Source organism: Coenobita brevimanus, chromosome 54, assembly GCF_032717465.1.
Source record: "Coenobita brevimanus isolate Jiangsu-jjx chromosome 54, ASM3271746v2, whole genome shotgun sequence".
NCBI lineage: Eukaryota > Metazoa > Arthropoda > Malacostraca > Decapoda > Coenobitidae > Coenobita > Coenobita brevimanus.
In genome coordinates, this window is record NC_137007.1 from 4,028,370 (window position 1) to 4,047,208 (window position 18,839).

Sequence of the window (18,839 nt, forward strand, 5' to 3'; positions counted from 1 at the left end):
CTAACAGAATAAAGACCTAAAAGACCTTGTGCCGGGGGAGGGAGGATTAGCGGATCTTTTTATAACCCACTTCAACAGATCTTCCTGAAGTTGAAAATAATCGTTTGATGATAAAATAGAAAACATATCCTGGACCTGAAAGGGGTAAAGTGTAAGACGCAAAATAAATCGCTAAGGAAGAGGCGCTACTTCTATGCCAAAGAGATTCCTTACCTAACCCCTCCAGCTAGAAAAGTGTCTCCTGAGCAAAATAAGATCGTCTGGTGGAAGCACTAAATAAAATACACGAGTACTGTTGAGTCTGGGAAGTTACGATCCAGTGTCAGCTAAGATATAAAGAATTCGGGTGTGGGTGTATTTCGGTAAGCAAGATCCTGTGGTGGCAAGATCCCGTGGTGGCAAGATCCTGTGGTGGCAAGATCCTGTGGTGGCAAGATCCGGTGGTGGCAAGATCCGGTGGTGGCAAGATCTGATAGTTGTAGGATCTGGTGGTGGTGACAAGAATTTCCCTGGCAACCAAGGTCTATGCGCCGTTTTTCCGGGAACTTAAAGAAAAAGCATCTTGACTTTCATTGGACTGGCACTTCCAGTTTCATGGTGGTCTCACGAAAACAATAAAAGATAGTGTCTTATTGTATTGCTTGAAAGGTACACGAGCCAAAAAGAAAAATAATAATAATAATAATCATCTTCAGTCAGGGACACGAACGAGACGGCATGAAGTTTGCTTACCAACTGACAAAGAACAAAATCAAGTGGAAAGTCAGTAAGAGTCAAGGCTCCTGTGCAGCTTATCTTGGTTTTGATAAAGAAGAAAAAACTCGTGATGTTAAATTGACTTCATCTTGACGCTCTGGTCTCTCTCGAACTTTCTTTTGAGAGGCCAAGAGTCAAAATGGGGTCAAATTAAGGTCGTGTGATTTTTGTTATAATTCCTCACAAGAATACACCTCTAGACAATATCGAAATGGGTGCGTCTTGGTATCCTTCGGTCTGGCCTAGGGCATGACCTCGTTACCCCGCTATTCACACACACACACACACACACACACACACACACACACACACACACACACACACACACACACACACACACACACACACACACACACACACACACACACACACACACACACACACACACACACACACACACACACACACACACACACACACACACACACACACACACACACACACACACACACACACACACACACACACACACACACACCACCTGTCAGCACTGGCTTTTATGATTGTTGCTGCAGGCGGTGTGTGGCTCACTTGCACCGCACCCAAACCTCATCCATCACCACTCACCCTCTCACTCACTCTACCCGCCCACCCTCACCCATTCCCACCCACTCTACTCACTTACTTTCCTCCATTACCATCACCGACTCATTCACCCACTCTACCCGCTCACTTTCATTCATCACCCATCCTCACACACACACACACACACACACACACACACACACACACACACACACACACACACACACACACACACACACACACACACACACACACACACACACACACACACACACACACACACACACACACACACACACACACACACATACACGTTCAAACCACCTTTCCACAAAACTGTAAAATCTTATTCCTTTTACTTTTCTGAACAGTATTTTTTTTACAGATATTGAAGTACTATCACCTCGATGGAATCATAAGGTTTGTGTATCTTTGTAACTCTCTCTCTCTCTCTCTCTCTCTCTCTTTCCCTTCCGTTGTATAGTCTCATTTCATCATTTTTTTCCTCCTCTCCCTCAGCCCAGGTTCGTAACATCCATATCCCCCTTCATTACTGTGTGTGTGTGTGTGTGTGTGTGTGTGTGTGTGTGTGTGTGTGTGTGTGTGAGAGAGAGAGAGAGAGAGAGACTGTATGTATGTGTGTACTCGTATATTTGCAGGTATGTACGTAAAGCCTTGTGTGTGAATATATATGCAGTTTTTATGTCTTGTCTGTGTAAAGTTCTGTGTGTTTTGCTCGAGTATGTGCAAGTTTGTTGAACTGATAAGATTTTATGTGTATGCAGATGTATGCAAATTACGGTTTGTGTGCTTGTGTGTGTGCGTGCATGTGTGTTTGCAGGAGAGGTACTTGTGTGCGTGTGGGTACAAGGACGGTGTGTGCAAATGTGTCTGTTTTATGTGCGTGTTTAGTCTGTGACCCGATTAGTGCACAGCAAACATTAGGCATGTGTGGAAATTGCTATGTCCATATGCAGCTGTATAGACGCGTGTGCATGTATGTTCTGTGCATGTAGTTCCATATAGATAGATAGATAGATAGATGGTATATATACATATGTATGTGTGTGTGTGTGTGTGTGTGTGTGTGTGTGTGTGTGTGTGTGTGTGTGTGTGTGTGGGTGCGTGCCTGTGTGTGTGTGTGTGTGTGTGTGTGTGTGTGTGTGTGTGTGTGTGTGTGTGTGTGTGTAGTCCAAGTGCGTATGTGCGAATGTGAGTATGCTTGTGTGTGTGTGTGTGAGTGGTGAGGTACGAGCCACAAGCCCCTTTCGGCCCGCCCCGCCCACCTCCCGCTACCGCCTCCATTACTCTCGCCAAGTTTGTTTACTGGTGGCGCCCTCACCCTGCCCGCCACTCCCCCAGACGTTTATGGCCCCTCTGATGCCCCCGCGACCCCGCCCTGAGGAATGAGGGGCGCTGGCGGCAGTGACGGTACGGGTGCAGGGGGCGGGACCGGGGCTGTTCACTGTCACTAAGAAACTGATGAATGGGAGGCAGTCAGAGGAGGGCAGGGAGCGGAGCGCCCTCTCGTCTCCTGGAGGGGTGAGGGAGGAAGTTGGTGACATTTCGCTCTGTCTCCTTCCTTCTCTCTTGCTCTACCTTGACGTATATCTATTCCCCTCCTTGTCCTTTCCCATACCATCTTATCCTGCCCTCTCCCCATGTCACTGAGAAGGACAACACCAAAAATTTACTAGTATTAAGCATGTTACTTGCCCATTTATTTCTCTTCTGTCTTTTTTTTTTTTTTTTTGTGTGAGGGAACAGTTTGGTAATATTTTTCGCTCTCTGTGCCATACCTTCTCTCTTGCTCCGCTTTCCTGACCCATATTATCTTGTCTTGTCCCCTTCTGCTTTGAGCTCTCCATTTATACCCTGTCTTGGTCTGACTCGAGAACATGTCTTACTATACATTTTTATATATATCTGGGAGCGTTCCTGTCCGTCTCTCTCATACTAAAGACTTCCAGACGAGAGGTACTTTATTATTGTAGTTTTGTCAAATAGTGTTGTGGCGTGGCTCTAGCATATTCAGTCATTCGGTTTCTCACATAGATCTTAGCGCCATTAGCAAGGACACATTACATCACACCACACCATTAACCGAAGGGCCATGAAGCTTCAGCATATTATTCTTTATTTATCATTAAAAATTATTTCTTTATTTACTTATTTACTTATTTCTTTTATGTATTTATTTTTTTTGTCTACCAGGCTTTATTGCTACTTCTTCACTATCTTACACAGTTTGTCGAAGATCTATTATAGTGAAAAGGGATGGAAACAGTTTCTATTAATTCCATCAACTCAGAGGCGTCTTATATAGGCCTACGCATCTTATGCTTGCTACTACCACGAGGCTGAAATTTAGCTGAGGAGAGAGCCATTGCAGTCAAGGGCTTAAAGTGCTTATAGAACAACCAAAGCTGAGTACATCATCATCGTCATCATCATCACCATCATCATCATCATGGCTCTGACTTTCACTTGAAGATGGAGTGATGTATGATCTAGAAACAAGGCCACACAGTCATTCACAGATCATTCAAGTCCGCGGAATCCTGGCTCCATCTCACAAGCCTACTAATCAGTTAAATAGGAGTGCTGTATATAACGCATTTATGGTTAATTCAGAATAGCCCCTTTTCTTTCTTTCTTTCTTTCTGTCTCTTGTTTGGTAATTTATTTGCATAGTATACCTTCATCTCTTTATTATGTGATGTCTTTTTTTAATTGACTCAAGTCATATGAAAGGAAGAAGAATAAAGTAAAAATACGCATCATGGTGCTGAGATGGTTAATATATTCTGTGACATTTTATTTTTATCACTTTTAACACCAATATAATTTGCACAAATACTTTACAAAATAATATCTATATGCGATATGGAAAGATTAAATGATTACTGTTGTTGCCCCAGGTTCATTTGAAACGTGAACCCAGTGGACTACAGACTAAATTTGCCTTTCTGCAGGAGGGAATGGAGGAACGTTCGTATGACCAGGCAGCCGATCCGTCCCATTATGTCAGTGCCACCACGTGAAGGTGTCGGCCACCAGCACCTGATGAAATGGTAAGGAAAGGATCCCACGAAAATACAACCCTTAGCCTCTGCACCCTTTTTACTCTAACTTGGCCCAGATTTTTACCCTTTGCAACTTATTTCACGCATCTTAGTGGCAGAAAAAGATAACACTACTGCTCTACAGCTTTTCTGCTTCTTCGTGACTAGCACCATATTTTAGTGTTAGTTTCTAGTTGTAACCCAACATTCAAGAATGAAAGATGGCAATTTTATGCCAAGTTAGAACAAAAACAGCATTAGTCTGTCCACCCAAATGTTGTTGAGATTTTCGTTCTTCAGTAGCCCATTTCCAGTATCTCAGTGACGGAATAAAACAGTACTACAGCCCTACATGCACTTACTTCCTCGTGACTAGCGCCAAACTTTAGTGTTATTCTCTAGCTCAGCGTTCAACTTAGGAAAATGGTAATAGAATAAGATTTGCAAACTTCTTGAAATCACTTTGTGTGTAAATTGCTTGGTAGGATGAATATTAGAGTGAATAATATAACTAAATTATTGTTAGTGATATTCACCCCTATGGAGGTAAGGTGCTAAAGAAATACAGCTAACCCCCTCACCCCAAGCACTTTTTTTTTTTTTTCATTCTTGCTGCAACTACTAGACTGATATATTTCACTTATAAGAGACCCCTCGTTGTGAAGGATTTTATTAAGGCAATAGTTAACCTCTCCAGTTCCAAAGTCCTTCCTGGGCTGAATAAAATCGTCGGGGGATGGGAAGACTAAAAATAATGACAATGCACTGAAATGCTGAAGATCCTTTATGAATACTTTTTCTGGTGTACGTCAACTCTTCATTTTACTTAGTTACAGTAAGATGTGGTACTGATGTGAAGGTGGTTGAAAGTGTTATGAGAAATGCTCAGAATTGGTTTGGCCATGTAGGAAGTGAATTTATCAGATTGGACAAAAATAGTCTTCATTAACCCTTTCATTAATAGTGGGTCCCTTTACGTTTAATAAAAACTTCTGAGGGTAGTTTAATTTGTTAACTACGATGACCTACTCTCCATTTTACCGTAGTTGACTCCAGACCTTTGTTAATCAGTAAAAGTAAGATTTTTCGAACCAAAGGAATTAGATAAAGCCTTCATAAAACCTCTCACTCCAAGGGGTCTTATTTAAGCTGAATAGAGTCGTCAAACGGTAGCCACAATGAAATGAAAACTGCGTCACTTGGCCGAAGCGAAAAATGAAAATGAAAGAGACTTTACATTAGCGAAGGGGTTTGAGCAGCACACCTCACCAGAGAGAGAGAGAGAGAGAGAGAGTCGAGTTATTTGTTGCGTGTCTTACCGAGGCTGCTGGTTTAGTTGTGACTTCCCTCCTCCCTTCCCTCCTCCTCCCCCTTCTCTTCCTTCTCCTCCACTTGCTGCTTCTTTTCTCACTTCCTTTTTTCCTTCCTTTCCCTTTCCCCATTCCTTGTCATTTTCTTTCTTTTCCTTCCTTCCTCTCCCCATCTTCCTTTCACCTACTTCGCTTCTTCCTCCCCATCTCCCCATTCTTCCTCTCTTACCTCTTTCCTTCCCTTTCCTCTTTCCCTCCTCACTCCTCGCCGTACTGAATGGGTTAAGGTTAAATCATCCACTGAAGCCCTTGTTTCACTTCACACCCTTATTATAAATTGATTCGCGATATACTTCAGACCTGTGATTCACCGTTGATTTATCCTTGATTCCCTGTACATATTTGATTCACTCTGATTCACTCTACAACCTTGATTCACCCTTAGTTTCTTTGATTCATTGCACACCGTTGATTCTCCATTGTTTCATTCCATATACCCTTGATCCATCATTGGTTCATTCTACACCCTTGTCCACACTCCTGATTCATCGAGCCCGTACATAACGTTCCTCCAGTTTGCAAAAAATCGTCTGGTGGTAGCAGTAAAAAGCAAAATAGTAGCCTACACTTTCATACTGAGTCATTTAATACACATTGATTTCTAAAACTGTGACTCCTTACTGTATAACTCTGTATGTGCGCTTTGCTGGAATTCCTTGTGCTGCGAAGCGTTGTGATTTCCTCCTCCTCCTCCTCCTCTTCTTCTTGTTCTTCTTCTTCTTCTTCTTTCTTCCTCTTCTTCTTTCTTCTTCTTCTTCTTCTCCTCTTTCATTTCATATGAAACTTAAAAAATGATAATCTAATAACGTAGGCATTATTAGTGCAACTGGTTTATTTATCTTCCCATCCCCTGTGTATAAACAAAACAGACGATATTTTCACGAGTACACCCATTCGATGCTGCAGTATTCAGGACTGGACCGTCTTCGTACACTCTCATGATCATCCAGTTAGATTCAGACAGCTTAGACCGATCTGAACTGGTCCAAATGAGCTAGCTAATATTCTCCTTAAATTATGTGTATCGGGTCTGTGTATTTCATTGGCAAAACCGACAGGATACGAAAATTTGCGTGCATATGACAGGACATACTACCAGCACTCACTTTAACTGTTCACCATTTTTCTGCTCAAACCCTAAGCGCATCACGAAATGAGTACTCAAACACTGAGCCACCGCAGGTCCGTGTCGATATCAGTAGGAGAATATAGAGGAATAATACCCAATGCCAAATGAATTGCAACAATACAACGAAGCCTTCTATACCAGCGAAAATACGACTCACAGTACCAGCCACAGCCTGACCACACTCCTATATAACTGTAGACTAGGGGTGTATGGTGGTAGGGAAGGAGAGGGTTTGAGAGGGTTTCTGTGGTGAAAATGAGAGGGAGTTTATGTTTACAGTGAGAGGAGGTGTATGTTGCCGGTGTGGGAGGGTGTGTGTTGGTAGTGAGAAAGTGTGCATGTGGTAGCGAGAAGAGGAGTATGTTGGTAGTGAGACAAAGGACGTTTATAATGTAATGAGATAGTGTGTATGTTGGCAGGGTAGGAGTGAAGGTGTATATGTTGGTAATGAGAGGGGGGGCGTATGTTGGAATGGCAGGAGGGAGGATATGTGTTTATTGGCAATAGAAGGGGGGGGGTATGTTGGCAGGGTGAGAAGAAAGGTGTGTGTATGCCAGAAAAGAATTGTTGATTCAGGTCACGGCTCATAAAGGAACAAAAAAACAAACAAAGAGAGAGAGAGAGAGAGAGAGAGAGAGAGAGAGCAAAAACATACCCCATCTACCCTATCTACAGGAGGTGAAAACGAGAGACGAAAGACTATACAGCCGTCAAACTACTGCTATGTGAAATGGCCCTAGACGTAACTACGGGCCATGCTCGTTACGGTCGCCTTTATCACCACTCACACCGCCAATTATGATGCTAACAAGCCGCTCCTCTGCACTAGTGGGCCCTAAAAATCTGATTGCTCTTGACTTATTGGTGAATGGGACCCGCGTGTGTCCGTCTCCAGCTGCATAGTAAGTCCTCCTCTACGCTGACGAGTTGTATAATTAATTCTTGTTACTGCCAGATAATTTCTTGGGTTTTGGAAGAGGGTCTTGTAGTAATGAACGAGCTAATTATGGTTATATCTGACTCTCTTTTCCACAAATCTCTCCTAAACAGTAAAAAATCTTCTGTTGGTACACACACACACACACACACACACACACACACACACACACACACACACACACACACACACACACAGCAAGCGTGTTCGTCGACCGCCTGGTTTGCGTCGCTCCGTGATACCATCAAAGGGAGAGGGGGGGTGGGGGAAGGTAAAAAAATGGGCGTGGTGAGCAAAGGAGTGGGCGGGATGGTCTAGAATTTTGGTGGGTGGCTGAGTTTGGGTAGGAGAGTATATCGTATTACAGTGGGTGCTTTAGTGTTAATGAAATTAGTGTAGTAAAAATATCTTTCAAAATTACTCCTCAAAAAGAAAATGTCAAGGAAGTAAAGAGGAGGGCATAGGGAGCAAGGAAATGGATGGAGTGAGCTGGATCAGTGGTGTGAAGGGGCTATGAGAGTACATCCTGGGGAAATGGGTGCTACTGAGTCAATGGTTTAAGATTTATTTCAGACGGTTCAGCAGTAACATAGAGACATAAACAAGAGAAGTTCGCTTTACTACCAGTGACCTGACGTCGCGTGAAAGTAGTAAAATCATCAAAGTAATAAAATCATTAACCCCTTGCGAACAATGTCTTTTTCATTCTGTATTACTACCAGACGATTTTATTCAGCTTAAGAGTGACGACTAACGGTTAGGGGTTTTTTAAATAAACTCCATTAGCCTCTTTGCTACATGAACTGTCCCCACGGCTATGGAAAAAAAAAAAAGTGGCAGAAACGACAGTTGAATAAAGGAGACGCCAATATGACGTGTTATCTTCAGACAATTTTATTCAGCTGTGGAAATTATGGAACTGGCTGGGTGAGATACAGACCTTCGTTCACTACAAGACATCTCCCCTAAGCTGAATTAAATCTGCTAGCCGTTGGAAGACTGAAATTATAACGGTCTTGTCGTCCTGAAGGGGTTATGGATCGAGGGCCATTAATTGCTTTTTTCTTAATTGTTGTCCATTACCCTCTTCAATCTAATGATGTCGAAATTTAGTTTTGTCTTGTCCTCAGATGATTTAATTTAACTTAGGAGAGACTTCGTACTGAGAGGGTTAATATACAAAGACGCCACCGGACTGAGGTACTGCGAATCTCCAGAACAGGAAGATAAGTCACTCAAAGGCACTCTAATAAACCCAAACCAACCGTGAGACGATGTAACTGTGACCTCACTTTATTGACACCGACATTTACCGCCTTGTCAACTATTTCCTCGCGCTGGGGAAGGTCCTAGGAGAGGTAACGGTGATATTTTTCCATACTGGGTCATCTTAGGTCAAGGTTTTTTGCTGTATCGCCGAAGTTGGTGTTCATAGATCAAGTAGGAAATAGGATGGCTTTGGGTCGTAATTTAAAGTGGTTTATGATTAATTTCGTTTTCTCGTCCCTTAAGGAAGCTCCCTAACACATTTTCCTTGGCGAATTATTTGGCTTATTACACCTTACTGTCCTCTTGTGTGTTATGTAAATTCCACCGATATCGTCTCACCTCACAGATATAGCATGCGAAGGGATATTAACCAGGCCAAAATAAATCGCTAGGGAAGAGGTGTTAGGGAAAAATCACGAGCCTAACTCTCATGTTCAGGACAACTGTAGTATGTTTTTTTTTTTTTTTCATATTCAAAAATAAATCGCTAAGGAAGAGGTGTTAGGGGGGAAAATACGAGCCTAACTCTATCATGTTCAGGACAACTTTAGTATGTTTTTTTTTTTTCTATTTCCAAAAATAAATCGCTAAGGAAGAGGTGTTAGGGAGATAATACGGGCCAAATTCTGTCATGTTCAAGACTTTACTATTTTTTTTTTTTTATCTATTCATTCTTTTTTTTTTTTTTTTTTTCTGGGAGTCAGAGGAGCAAAAGGGTGTTAATACTGTCACTATTATCCCTTCTATTGTCGGGAAAAAGATATATAGTACTTTTTTTCCAGCTGACAACTGACTATTATATGCAGGTAGAAATAAACCATCGGGGCCTGAGACCGTGGGACACCTGGATCTGTATTCTGGTGGATTAGGAATCTTACTAACACCTCTTCCTTAGAGGTTTATTTCTGATTCTGCTCCCTAACTATATTCTTGTGTGTTATTCATGCAGTCTGTGTCGATTTTAAAAAGATATAAGAAACAAAACGTTAGGATATCAATGGCTTGTTTGGAAAATAAATCGCTGAGGAAGAGGTGCTAGGGAGCTTCCTTACCCTACGAGAGTACGAACCCTTGTCACTGTCTTCATCTTCTATACCCCACAGATCCACTCGTTGCCATTCATTCTCCTTCTCACTTATCATTTTTTTTTTCCCGACGCGCACACCTCACGGTTTGACACTCAGGTTCCTAAATCTACACACAGTTGAATAAAAGCGTCTGGCGTTAGCTGGAATAGAATACTAGAATTGTCCTGACCATGAAGGGGTTAATGGCACCTGTATTAACACTCTCACCTTCTTGTGACTCATTCTCAGTTGAATAAAATCGTCTGGCGTTAACTGGAATAGAATACGAGTTGTCCCGGGCATGAAAGAAAATATTTACCTGCAAGACAGAGATTACGTTTGTTTTTGGATATCAAGATCATCGTCTTTGTATACATAGCGAAAAGGCGTAATACTCAAGCCCAGGGAATCCATATATTACAGTCCAAGCCGTGACGTCCTTCCCTGTTCCAAAGCTGTAATGGGCAACAGTGTCAAGATAAGTGAAATTTTCTTAGATGCCAATGTCCCCTCAGCATGCAAAAACAAACATGGTTGACGTACCCTAATTCTGCTAACTCTAGGTTCACAGTTTTTACCGTGGCATAAGTACACCAGATACTCATAATCTCTTTAAATATGGTGCGCCACGCCAGCAATAATGGTCTAAGGATCCATACTGTAGCTTAGATAACATTATGGTGGCAGTTTCCAACAGAGTAAGAGTGTGTTTGTAAGTCATTTCGAGGCAGACCAGTGAGCCGCGTCGACAAGCCCCTCCCAGCTCCTGACCAGAACCTCAGTAATCAATGGCAAATTATCAGTAATCAATGCCAAACTAGCTTCAAATTCTATTCTATTTGAAGGTCCGTTTACTCCGACATCCCCCCCTTCCTCCCCCTCTCCGTTCCCTGCCGCTGTTCGCATCACAGAAACTAAAACATCAACAGACCATCCCATTTTACCCACTTTGAGATGTCACACAGGTTAGGCTGACGTAGTCCAGTGTGAGAAAGGGTAGATAACCAGCCTCCTTCCCGTGGTGGCACAGCATGATCGAAAAACCTCCAGTCACCTCGTGGGCATCGAACCTGCGCACAGTCTTCACTCCGAATGGGGCGTTCTGACCACTTCGCCCCTAGAAACAACAATAACACCTGATTACGTAGTTCTCAGGTTGTTGCTTACGGTGGAGCGGGAGGCCAAGTAATCGCGGCCCTTTAATCGCAGCGTTGAACAAATCATTTCCTGCAATTGCCCGCCAAATTTTCGGGCAATTGCTGGGTGTTTTTTCTCCTTTTTTTTCCCCTCCCCACCTGAGCTGATTTGTAGCTGGCAGCCTTGTGATTACGCCTCCCTTTGACAACGCTCACTCACGAACCCCTACTTCATGGCGCCTTCCAAAAATCAAGTTGAGCTTATATTTTTTTTTCCTTTAATGGAGGGAACTTGGTGTAATATGTTTGGCTACAGTAACTGATGTGACGTGAAAGGATAACAAATAATAAAAAGTGTATATATGAATCCCAGTCAAGAGATGAGCGATGGACAATATTTTTTTACGGTTTGGCAAATTGTATCTTGCAGTAAATGATGTATAATGAAGAAAAATAAATACTGACTACAAATAACAACCAAACGAAAGATCAATTACACATACACAATAAGTTTGCAGAATTAGTACTAACATCGCATCGTTCAGTAGGCTACATTATTTATGCACGGTACGGTGATATCAGAATTATTTGTGTAACGCAGAAGAGTACGGCAGGGTGTACTAAGCAAACTAAATCGCTTAGGAAGAGGCGATAGGGAGCTTCCTTAACCGACAAGAATACAAGCCAAAATAGTCTGGAGGTACAGTCATGAGCAAAAGTTGGCCGACACTACTGGCTGTGGCAATGGGAGATGTTAAATGATTGTGTGTGTGTGTGTGTGTGTGTGTGTGTGTGTGTGTGTGTGTGTGTGTGTGTGTGTGTGTGTGTGTGTGTGTGTGTGTGTGTGTGTGTGTTTGTGTGTGTGTGTGTGATAGCAATAAGAAGCACACACCAGAAGAGTATGTGAAGGAAGGACACACGCCCTATGTAGTCACGTCGGTGATGGACGCTCCCTAGCACCTCTTCCTTTAGCGATTTATTTTTGGATACGTCTGGTTAACATCCTTTTGCACGTTATCTATGCAGAGTACGGCGATAATAGAATGATCTGTGGAATACGGAGATGGTAGTAAGGTGTAAAAGACAAAATAAGTCGCTTAGGAAAAAGTGTTTGGGAGCTTCCACCTGTCTGTCATAAACTCGCATTCTCGTCGGTAAAGAAGCTGCCTAACACCTCTGTCTAAGCGATTTATTTTGCTTAATACGCCCTGCCGTCCTCTTGTGTGTCACTTATATCATTTTCACATTATCATACTCTATATAAATAACATACAAAACCATCCAAAAATGAATCGGTAAGGAAGAGGTTTTAGGCAGCCGAAGATAAGCTAGCAGGGGATTGTCTGCTAACTCTGCTTACGGCTGCATGAAGAATAAAGAAAGAAAAAACTACGTCCTCGTATTGAGAGGGTTAATAAGCGAGGTGTGTGAGGAGGGAGGAGCGAGGAGTTAGGGATTGTACTGGCGGGGAAGGAAGATGGTGGTGGAGCGAAACCCGCAAAATTACCACGCCGCGAGATTCATATAAGGCCGTGTTCTTGTTGGCATACAAGGCTTCGTAGCACCATTTCCTTTGTGACTTATTGTGCTTGATGCGGCTGAACATTCCCTTGTAAGCTAATTATATTTTGTTACTATCGGTATTGTTAATATCAATATCATAAAATAAACACACTCGGGCTCTTGTCATTTAAATATGATCATCTGGCTTTAGCAAGAGTACAATACTCTGTAGAGCTGTTTCAGTCATGAAACGGTAAATGTATCGGTATTAACATTGTTCCTATGAATCGTTGTCGGCTGCATTAAATCGTCTGGAGATACAGTAGTTGTAATGAAATACTGGTCTTGTCCCCACTATAAGATGTATAATGATAGTAATGTCCTTGTTAGTAAACACTCTGTGTACGGATGACACTGACACCCCCATCCCTCTTAGTAAACAGAACCTTTTGTAGCTGCCAAACACACAAGCATTTAGTCTTCAAAGGCAGTTAGCCTTGTTATTCTAGCTTTCCGTCCCCAAATTACCCAGTAGTAATTATAACATATCGTTTAAATCACCACGAGAGAGAGACATAAATGCTCATCTTTCTTTGAACGGCCACGCTTTAAAATGGCAGAAACAATTACCTTGGCTTTCTCAGAAAAGGGATTTCATGCTCTAACAGGTATGATTCTTTACAGACATTGTCCGAGAAAGATCATCCATAAGTCTGGAGCATAATCCACTCACACATTTTTTGTTTGGTTAACACCAAACTTAGTGGAAGGGCTGAGGGGTATGGAAAGGATAAACTGCTTCAGTAATGAATGCAATTGGTCAGAGGTAAGGATCAGTGAATCATGTCAAATGTACGACCTTTTAGAAAAAAAAAAAATGCAATCTCAGAGCTGCATACTTAAATAGTGAAACCCCACCTACAGTGCGCTGCAATGTAATTGTCCTCTAACATTATTAAGGATGATGACAAATTCGAGAGAGTGCAGGGTAAAGCCATTAAAATGATTTATTCAATGCAAAATTTGCCTCGCACAGAACGACTTAGGGTAGATAAAATACAAGTGTTTAAAAATCCTCATGAAATCGACCAAGTCACTTTTGAAAATGCGTTCGTTGCACCGTACAGAATGATATTACAACTAGAAACAGTGAGATGATGCTGGAAGATAAGAAAAGCAACATTAATATAGGGGAAAATTTCCTTAATGTAGTAAGTCAACAGAGACAGTCGTTAATGCAAAAACTATAGATACTTTTAAGAAACAACCAGACTAATACTTTGACGCTATAGGCCACAACCAACAGAGTGTTGTTTATTTCCTGGTCGAACATAATACTGACAAGAATTAGACGATTATCTAATTTTGAGAATATTCTTCGACTGTGAATGCTTTTTTTTTTTTTTTTTTACAGATCTGCAGGTCAGAGACTCTTTAGTGCAGCGTTTTACTCCGTTTTTCGCACAAAAGTTTCCGCGCTATTATTTCTGACAGTCATGGTGTTTTTCTTTATCTATTCCTGCTGCCTTTTTTTTTGCTTGAGAGTGTGGTGGTTGGGGGAGAGTTTTCTCTTCTTTTTCCTTTCTCATATACTTTTCTCCTCCTAATATCCCCCCTTCCACCAGAAAACTTTGTCATGGGCCAGTAGGACTCCTGTTATCCGTACTTCCAATGTACTCCTTTTTTTTTTTTTTACCCATTTGTTTTTTCTTCCTCTGTTCAGTTATTAAAAAAGAAGAAGAAGAAGAAAAAAAAAAAGGTACTCACCTGAATAAAGTCTTCTTGTGTCAGCTGAAATAGAATGCTGGATTTATCCCGCCCTTGAGACAATCAATGGACCTTGTGTTAACATGCAGGCTTTTATGACCCAGTCTTCAGTTTCCCAGAGTAATAAAATCGTCTAGCAATACCTGCCAAAGAATGCTAAATAAGACGTGACCATGAGAGGGTTATTCCCTTCATTTCGATGACGTATTTTCATAATTCATTCTGGCAACTGCCAGACTCCTTAATTCAGCTTAGGAGAACCCCCATAGTGAACGGGTTAGTGAAAACTATATGTAATATTTCTAGTTTGAAAAATCTATCATGTACTGGAGCAGATTGTCAGGAGATAGTAAGAGTAAACTAATTACCTAAGTCAGTGAAGTTGGATGAAGGTTATGTATTAAACCATGTATGTTTGTCTGTTTGTGTTCAAAATATCTCAAAAAGTTGTTATCAGATATCAATGAAGCCTGGTGCATAGGTGAGCAGTGGGTCAAGGAAGAGGTGACTATATTTTGAGGTGGATCCGGATCCGGATGCAGGAATAAATCATAACTTATATTGGCATTGACGAATGTATGCGCTTTATGAGACTGTGCAACAGTCAGACTAAGAACGTAGAGTTAGTTGACTGTATGTGACCGTAAAAGTATACGTCTGATATTAAAGAGGAATTATAACAGTAATTCGTAATTTTATTGGCGTTGGCGGAGATACGCTATGTCTGAGTGCTTTATATATATATTTTTAGATATATATTTAGATAAGTCTGGTGATATATTTAGATATATCACCAGACTTAAGAGGTTACTATTTTCCGAAGGTCAGTATATGTGTAACACCGAAATAACTAGCGTCCAGTTGCAGATAATAATGTCTTTGCAACTTTCAGACGAAGATTGTTGCAACTGTAACAAATTATTCGGAAAAGATTGTTGAGGTCCAAAGACTGCAATATTGGTTTTCGAAATTACTTACATCGGCAACTGCACATTATGCTCAGATGTAAGCCAATGTGAAGGGTGTAGGGGGAGAGGCGCAGCTGCATGGTAATGGATGGGTAAGACACCTGTGGAAGAACCAAGGACTTCCTAACACCTTCATCCATGTCATTTTGTGTGTGTGTGTGTGTGTGTGTGTGTGTGTGTGTGTGTGTGTGTGTGTGTGTGTGTGTGTGTGTGTGTGTGTGTGTGTTTTTTTAATTTGATGCTGTCATTCTCAAAAGCCTATGGTCAACTTAAGGTCCCTCATACTGCAATGTTAATGAACGTTCTATCTAACCCCTCCAGTCTGAATAGTCTCCCAAGCTAAGAATCGTCCGCATGTAGCAAAAACTGAATAAGTACGTCATCCGAATGAAGTGGTTAACCCTTTCAGTCTTATAGCTATATCTACATCTGTAATCTATCTAACTGTTTCCCTCTCTCTATCGCTCTATCTATCTATCTGTCTGTCTATCTATCTATCTACCTACCTATCTATGTCTAGACAGATAGATAGATGATTTTAATAAATTCAAGAATGATTTTCGTAATGAAGGAGTTACATGTAGCCTTCATTAACCTCTTCAGTACTAGAGTGTTCCCCTAATATGAATAAAACCGTGTAAAAAAAAAAATGACCCTTCTGGTTGAAGAGGTCAAACCAGAACAACGAAGGATCAGTTCAACGATTATAAAACAGAAAAACAAACTATCAGTACATTTATTAGAGGTGTAATAGGACATTCAACCAGGCAGAAAGAGAGACAAAATATTATACTCCATTTGTTAGGCTCAGAGGTTGAAAAATACCACAACGCGGTGAGGTCATTGTTTTTAATAACCATCAGAGAAAATCCTAATTAAATCTAACCCAGTCTAACCTTACTTAACCAACGTGACATCTACCAAATCTCAAATCTAAACTTCTCTACCCTGACCTAATCTTACGTGAATCTAACCTAATCTAATGCACTAATTTGTTGTAATCTAGAAAGTAAAGTTAGGTACAGTACAGTTTAGGTAAAGTTAGTTTAGAATGGAGTTAAATTGGGTTCAGTTTGTACTGGTCTTTTGGTTGTATTCTAAGTGAACACAATCACTGTTCAGTGTGGTAGTTTTAAATCATTGGGTCATAGCCTAGTGACCTTACACACACACACACACACACACACACACACACACACACACACACACACACACACACACACACACACACACACACACACACACACACACACACAGCAGAAACACCCCTTCCCCAAGTAAACTGCTAAACAGAAGAATAAAGGCAAAACATTAAATAAACATTCCCATTAACTCTTTTGATGGGGTCGACCGCCAGTATTTTTTTGCATTTAACATTAAACGATCGTATTTAGCTGGAAAGGAGTATGGGAGTGTGAGTGTCAACACCGTCACCATTAACCCTCTCACGGTCGGAACAACTCTGATATTCCATTCCTTCTAAAGCCAGGCGAGTTTCGGCACCTGAGCTGCATCGTAAGAACCTTGAGATTATATGCCGCCCAGGTAGACTTTAATTAAACTGTGTAAAATTAATGTTCACACCTGGCCGCATGGCACATATGTGAAGGCGCAGTATATGTAGGTCAAGTGAGTGATAAATAGATAACTTTACGTCTCTTCAAAGAATAATTATTTCTTTCGTTATTCATTTATCATTTCCAGTTTCTGTAGGTAAAATGAGAGAGAAAAATATCCTAACTTAACGTCTGAGCAAGGGTTAATTATTTCTTTCGTTATTCATTTATCATTTCTTCTTGAAGGCGAACGAGCAGCTGCACTATTATTTTTATCTTCCTTCAGCCCGACGACGCACTTTTTTTTCTTCTGGCTCCCCTAAGGACGATTTGTTGAGTTTAGGGGGATTTATGGAAGTGAAAGGGTTAATGAAGCTTTATCTAGTTCCCCCTTAAAAAAAAAAAAGTTGGTAATGGCTCCAGTAAGCTTAAGAAAATCGTCTGGGGAACAAAAAAGGGACAAAATAAGCAATAAATAATCGTAGTGAAGGGTTTGGAGTCTGGGCATAAATGTAATGATGTACAGTCTGGCGAAGAATTTTTAAAAACCCTTTCAGCACGATGACTTAGTGTTCATACTGATCTTGCCATCTTCACACTATTTTCTCAGGCTTAGAAGGGATTTACAGTCAAGTTGGTTGGATTTATACATGACCTTCTTAATCCGGTTCACGATTAAATCCCTAACTTAATCTGTACAGGGTAATCCGTAAATAGCGATACACCGGAAACTCACATGGCGGTGGCGTGTGTGTGTGTGTGTGTGTGTGTGTGTGTGTGTGTTTACTGTTAAATCTGCTGTGCTCTGTGTGTGTGTGTGTGTGTGTGTGTGTGTGTGTGTGTGTTATGGTAGTCAGTTTTATAGTTTAATTTTTTCTTCTTCTGTGAATTCATTAGGTTATTACACAAAGGCTGCTACCTGTACAACTGAGGGAAATTCTGGTACTCAAAGAATTCAAACTTGTCTCGATTAGCACTTGAAAAGATCGAATTCTCCTCTGCAGAATTAAATACCCTATCTTTAGAATCAATAACATACCCAAACGCACTCAAAGAAGATAAACAGTTCATGTCACCTTCTACACCAGTTCACATTCAAGCAACCCTTCCTTTCGTATTGTTCTGAGTTTGATATATAGCAATTTCCAGAAGTAACTGTGGTGCTGGGATAAATATACGCTCGAAGACATATTATTTTCGTGGCTAAATACATGTAAGAATGATTGTGCGCGTCTGTGCTTAGTCTCCTGACGTGTACACACATAATTAGAGCCAGAAACACACATTTTACACCTGCAGAGCAACACACGCACATTCACACACACACACACACACACACACACACACACACACACACACACACACACACACACACACACACACACACACACACACACACACCTTTGTTCATTTCGGTTCGATATTGTTCACCTGTCCAAGCATTTAGGTGGCGGGGGAGACAGGTAAGATGTGATGGAGCAACAGTGACGATAGATAAACAGAGATGAATGAACAATAGTGGTGGATGAACACTGATGGATGAACAGTAATGGTGGATAAACAGTGATCGAAGAACAGTGAAAGATAAAATGATGGATGAACAGTAATGGTGGATAAACAGTGATTGATGAACAGTGAAAGATGAAATGATGGATGAACAGTGGCGATGGATAAACAATGAAGAATGAAAAGTCCTGCCTCGGTTCCCCCCTTTACAGCCCGAGCTCTACATGTTTTTCTCACTGGGCTAATAAAGGATAGGCTGTTAGTTTTTTCATAGTTATCATTTAT